Source organism: Arachis ipaensis, chromosome B2, assembly GCF_059453495.1.
Source record: "Arachis ipaensis isolate K30076 ecotype BB chromosome B2, ASM5945349v1, whole genome shotgun sequence".
In the NCBI taxonomy this organism is placed as follows: Eukaryota; Viridiplantae; Streptophyta; class Magnoliopsida; order Fabales; family Fabaceae; genus Arachis; species Arachis ipaensis.
Window position 1 is genome coordinate 36,173,591 of NC_142437.1, and position 6,000 is coordinate 36,179,590.

The 6,000-nt window shown below is 41.4% G+C and overlaps 1 non-coding gene across 1 annotated transcript; it reads right to left on the minus strand.

The window, feature by feature from the left end:
- Nucleotides 1-3,623: 3,623 nt before the first annotated feature.
- LOC148573592 (small nucleolar RNA R71) lies at nucleotides 3,624-3,727 on the minus strand. Its single transcript, XR_015905979.1, has one exon. It is a non-coding gene; the product is annotated as a small nucleolar RNA R71 (small nucleolar RNA).
- Between the last annotated feature and the right edge of the window lie 2,273 nt (nucleotides 3,728-6,000).

Below are 6,000 nucleotides of genomic sequence, written 5' to 3' on the forward strand. Positions count from 1 at the left end.
GAGTGGCCTAAAAGGGTCTGTGGCCACGGTTTTGGGGGATATCTAAAAGGATCTATGGTCACAATTTTTTGAAAGGTTGACTTAAAAGGTGTAACACCTACTACGCAGAGTTTTATGCTTAAGTCGTAGAATAGAGGTAGTGTGGTGTTACGGACCTCTAAACAGCAAAATAAATACATAATAGAGAAGAGGATTATACTAGGAGCCTTGAAACAAAACGGGTAAGCGAAAATCGCAAAATGCAAAGCGCAACGCTCAAAAGAAAGGATTACTTGTGTGCTAAGAAACCTAATAGGAAATGATAAAGATAAACCAGAGAGTAAAGGAAAGCTACGGAATCAGCATAACTAGCCCCTGACTCAGCCTGTGAAGCTAAGGCTGGCCAGGGCATTTTGGCCAGTTTCACTGACCTTTTCTTTACTGTTTTTAGGGTAGTTTCATGCATTTCCTTAGAAAATAAGCTAATTTTGGGTAGATATTCACTTAGATCTTGATTCAAGCATACATTGTGCACTTTACATGATTTCATGAGGATTTTGCATGAAATTAACGACAAATTGGATGTTGCATTTCCCATGACTTGGACTAGAACTTTGATGCACTTTATTGCTTGATTTCAGGACAAAGGAAGCAAGGAAGAACCACGTTAGCAGCCACGTTAGTCTCACTAACGTGATTTCTAACGTAGGAATGAGAGCTAGCTTGCAAAGTTAATGAGAAAAGTAATCGCCAATAACGTTCTCGAAGCCATCATAGCTCACGTTAAGAGTCACGTTAACTAAGTTAACGTGAACTCTAACGTGGATGAAAGAAAATGGAGCTAACGTTAGTGACACTTACCTTTGTCACTAACGTTGGGCCAAGCTCATAAGTGGCCACGTTAGTTGCCACGTTAGCTTAGTTAACGTGGCTTCTAACGTTAAGAAGCAAAAGAGAAGCCAACGTTAGTGACATTCACCTTTGTCACTAACGTTGGCCAAGCCTCCATAAGCCACATTAACTCCCACGTTAACTTAGTTAACGTGGAAGCCAACGTGGAGAAAGTATATGATCGCCAACGTTAGTGACACCTAACTTTGTCACTAACATTGGAATGAACCACACAAGCCACAATGAGCCACGTTAACTCCCACGTTAACTTAGTTAACGTGGAAGCTAACATGAAGAAGAGAGATGATGAGCCAACGTTAGTGACATTCACCTTTGTCACTACGTTGGAGATGGCTAGCATTGCTACGTTAGAGGCCACGTTAACCTAGTTAAAGTGGACTCTAACGTGGGAGATAGGGGCACATTGGAACGTTAGTGACAAAGGTAAGTGTCACTAACGTTCTCGAAGGTTGGCAAGCTAACGTTAAGAGCCACGTTTACTAAGTTAACGTGGACTCTAACGTAAGGAAGGGGGAGGCTTCTCAACGTTATTGGGAAAGGTAAGTCCCAATAACGTGTGCGAAGGACCAAGAGGCAACGTTAGTGGCAACGTTTGTGCCACTAACATTGAGGTTAATGTGGCTCTAACTTGGGTAAGGAACGTTAGTGAAAAAGGTGATTGTCACTAACGTTCTCGAACCCACATTTTCACTTAACGTTAACACCACTAACGTCCTGAGCTAAAGACCCTACCCACTTCACACTTTCTCTCTGCAAGTAAAGCTAAGCCCAATGAAGAAGATAACTGCTTCAAACTCAAGATCCAAAGGCCCATACCCAAGACTTGAAGAGCCAACTAGAAGATTAGAAGAGTAGTATATATAGGAGGAGCTTTGAATTGATTAAGGATATTGGAAAATTGAGGGAACTACTCTCTGTATTTTACCATTCTCTGCACTTCTAGTTTTGTTTTCATCATGTATTCTCCATCTTTGCTTTCATTTTCCAGAGCTATAAACAACTAAACCCGTTTCATTGGGTTAGGGAGCTCTGTTGTAATTTGATGGATCAATACTAGTTTTCATTATTCTTCCTCTATCTGTTTTCCTGATTTTACTTGAAAGCTTTCGATCTTCATCCAATTGGATAGTTATCTTGGAAAAGAAGCTATTCAAACTTGGGTCTCTTCTGAACCTTGAAAGAGGAATGAAGAGATCATGCTAGAAATACTTTCTCATGCTGGACCAAATTGGGTTTGGATGGATATGTGACTATAATCCTCTCAATACTTGATTTGGAAAATGCATGTGGTATAATCAGTGACCATACTTCATCTCTTCTCATGAGCAATTGACCAAGGAATTGGCTATTGATCAAGATTTGAGAGATTGAATTACAAGGAATTGTAATTCGATCACTTAAGATTGCCAAGGAGATCAATGAATGCATTGATTGAGGAAGAGATGAAAATGACATTGATCCGGAGAATACAACATACATCTCCTGAGCCCAATGAACTCCCCATTTCTGATCTTACCCATTCTCTTTAATTTCTGTCATTTACTTTTATGAGCAATTACCCCATTCCCATTTACAATTCTGCAATTTACTTTCCGTCATTTACTTTCAGCTCTTTATTTCTAGCATTTACTTTTTCTGTTATTTACCTTCCCGCCATTTTATTTTCTGCAATTCTCAACTCAAATTCTGATTTGCTCAACTAGAACATTCCTCTAACCAAAGTTGCTTGATTAATCAATCTCTGTGGGATTCGACCTCACTCTATTGTGAGTTTTTACTTGACGACGAATTCGGTACACTTGCCGAAGGAAATTTGTTACGAGACAAGTTTTCCGTGCATCAAGTTTATGGCGCCGTTGCCGGGGATTGATTGTGCATCAACAATGATTAAATTGGAGGATAACTAGATTAAGTTTTTTTTATTTTGTTTGATTTAATTTTCTGTTTGAGTAATTTACTTTCAGTTCTAGTTAATTTCTTCCCTTCCCCCTACATTTTCATTTTTTCTTTGTTATTTACAATTCAGTTCACTAACCCACTAACTGTTTGATATATTGCATCACTCACACTAACAGTAATTCTAACAGAATACTTTCTGCATTTATTTTCCTTGCTTGTGCCTTGTTGGTTGTATGACAGGGAGAAGAAGCGAGGCTTCAACTTCCTTTGATTTTGAACCTGAGAGGACCTTCCTTAGATTAAGGAGGGAAGCAAGAGAAAAATGTGTAGTTGGTGCTGAGGAAGAGGAGGAATACTTTGAAGAATACTTCGAACCAAATATGGAAGAAAACATGGAAAACCATCGTGAAGAAGAGGCTCACAACCATGGCGGAGGAGGTCGAGCAAATCTTGCTGGGGAGGATAGAAGAGTTTTAGGCTCTTACATCAATCCAAACCTAGGAAGCTGTGGAAGTAGCATTCAAAAGCCAACCATCCATGCCAACAATTTTGAACTAAAACCACAGCTCATCACCCTTGTTCAGAACAACTGTTTGTTCGGAGGAAGTATCCAAGAAGACCCCAATCAACATCTAACCACCTTCCTGAGAATTTGTGACACAGTGAAGTCTAATGGTGTTCATCCTGACGCCTATAGATTGCTCTTATTTCCATTCTCACTCAAGGATAAGGCAGCCAAGTGGCTGGAGTCTTTCTCGAAAGAGAGCTTGACAACTTGGGAAGATGTGGTGAACAAATTCTTAGCAAGATTCTACCCTCCTCAACGAATCAATAGGCTGAGAGCTGAGGTCCAAACTTTCAGGCAACAAGATGGTGAGACTCTTTATGAAGCATGGGAGAGGTTTAAGGACCTGACAAGGAGGTGTCCACCTGACATGTTCAACGAATGGGTGCAGCTGCACATCTTCTATGAAGGCTTGTCATATGAATCAAAGAAGGCTGTAGACCATTCATCCGGAGAATCTTTGAACAAGAAGAAGACCATTGAGGAAGCCATAGATGTCATTGAAACAGTAGCAGAGAATGACTATTTCTATGCTTCTGAAAGAGGCAACACTAGAGGAGTAATGGAGCTAAATAATGTAGATGCTCTGCTCGCCCAAAACAAGCTCATTACCAAGCAACTGGTTGACCTCACCAAGAAGATGGAGAGGAACCAAGTAGCAGCAATCACCACTTCATCAACAACCCAAGAAGGAGTGAATGAAGAAGTAGAGGATAGTCAGGAGCAAGCCAACTACATTGGGAATTCACCTAGGCAAAACCATGATCTATACTCTAAGACCTATAACCCTGGATGGAGGAATCACCCAAACTTCGGGTGGGGAAATCAACAAGACCCAGGCCTAGATCAAAGACATTCAAATCCCAACAATAATGCAGCCCACCAACATTTCGCATCTAGACCATATCAGCACCCACATAACCAACCCTCTCAACACCTTTACCAAGGCCAAAATAACCCTCCTCATCCTTCCACCTCTAATCCCAATCTACCATCATTTGATGACAGACTCTCAAGGATTGAGAATCTACTTGAAGGCATAGGCAAAGAGATTCAAAATAACAAGGCATTCAAGGAGGAAGTGCGAGCCAATTTCAAGAACCAGGGAGACACAATCAAGAGGTTGGAATCCCAAGTGGGGTATCTCTCTGAGCAGATTCCCAAACCTACAGATGGATTCCCAAGTGACACAGAGAAGAATCTGAGAGGTGAAACAAAGAAAGTAAGATGGGAAGATTGCAAGATAGTCGCTATAAGTGATAAGGAGACTGAGGACAAGCCAAACAAGTCGGCAGAACAACCTGGAGACACCTCAACAAAGAAGGAGGAAAAAGATCACCAAGAACCAGAAATCTCACAACAGGAGCTGCTGAGACTTTATGCACCCTTTCCCCAACTACTCAATGGTGCTGTTGAGAAGAGAATATACTCAAGATTCCTTGACTTGTTTGCATCTTTGCATGTCAACATACCATTCATCAAGACCATCCAACAAATGCCTGCATACATCAAGTATATGAAGGAACTGCTTCCCAGGAAAAGCTCACTCAAGGGAGGCCAAACTATAGTGATGAACAAGGAGTGTAGCGCCCTCATTCAACCAGAGTTGCCTACAAAAAGAAAAGACCCAGGGAGTTTTCACATCCCCTATGCCATAGGAGAAACAATGTTTGATAGAGCACTCTGCGATTTGGGAGCAAGCATCAACTTAATGCCCTTATCCCTGGTGAAGAGGCTGCAGATCAATGAGATAATGCCCACAGATGTAGTCATCAGGCTAGCAGACAAAACTCAAAAACAAGCAATAGGAGTGGTGGAAAATGTGTTGGTAAAGGTTGGAAAATACTTTCTTCCCACAGACTTTGTCATCCTGGACATAGAAGAGAGTCACACTCACCCAATCATATTGGGAAGACCATTCCTAGCTACAGCCAGAGCACTCATAGATGTGGTGCGAGGAGAGCTAATATTGAGGATCCATGATGAACGACTCAGCTTTAATGTCTTCAAACTCTCACAAGAAGCAGACCAAGAGAACAAAGAACCAAGCAAAGATCATAATGAGATACTGAAAGAGGAAGCAAGCACTGAAGCACAACCAGCCCATCTGGGAAAGCCCTTGGTTGATGAACAAGGAAATAAGCAATTGTCACAGCTCAAGGAAAAGCTAGAGGAACCTAAACCACCAGAGACATGTGAAGACAACAACAAAATTTCCTTAGAAGAAGAAGTCACAAAGAGCAAGGGAACATCAAAAGGAACAAAGAAGAAGGTACCAAGGAGGTGGAGGAACAAGAAGATCCCTACAGAAGACTTCTCTCCAGGGGATAAAGTGATCTCAGCTTACTTCCCAGATATCCCCCCTGATCTCCCCACTGTACCATCTCAGTTACCTAAGGTCTTCACTATCAACAGAGTTCTCTCCTTGGAACATGTAGAGATCATTGATACAACCAATGGATATAGGTCCACAGCCAGAGGAGAAGACTTGAAACATTATCAACCTCCCTAATGAAGGCGAAACGTCAAGCTAGTGACGCTAAAGAAACGCTTCATGGGAGGCAACCCGTGTTTTATATGCTTTTAGAAAATAGTGAATAAGTCAATATTCATGGACTCCAACCCAAACTTGACAGACACTTAGT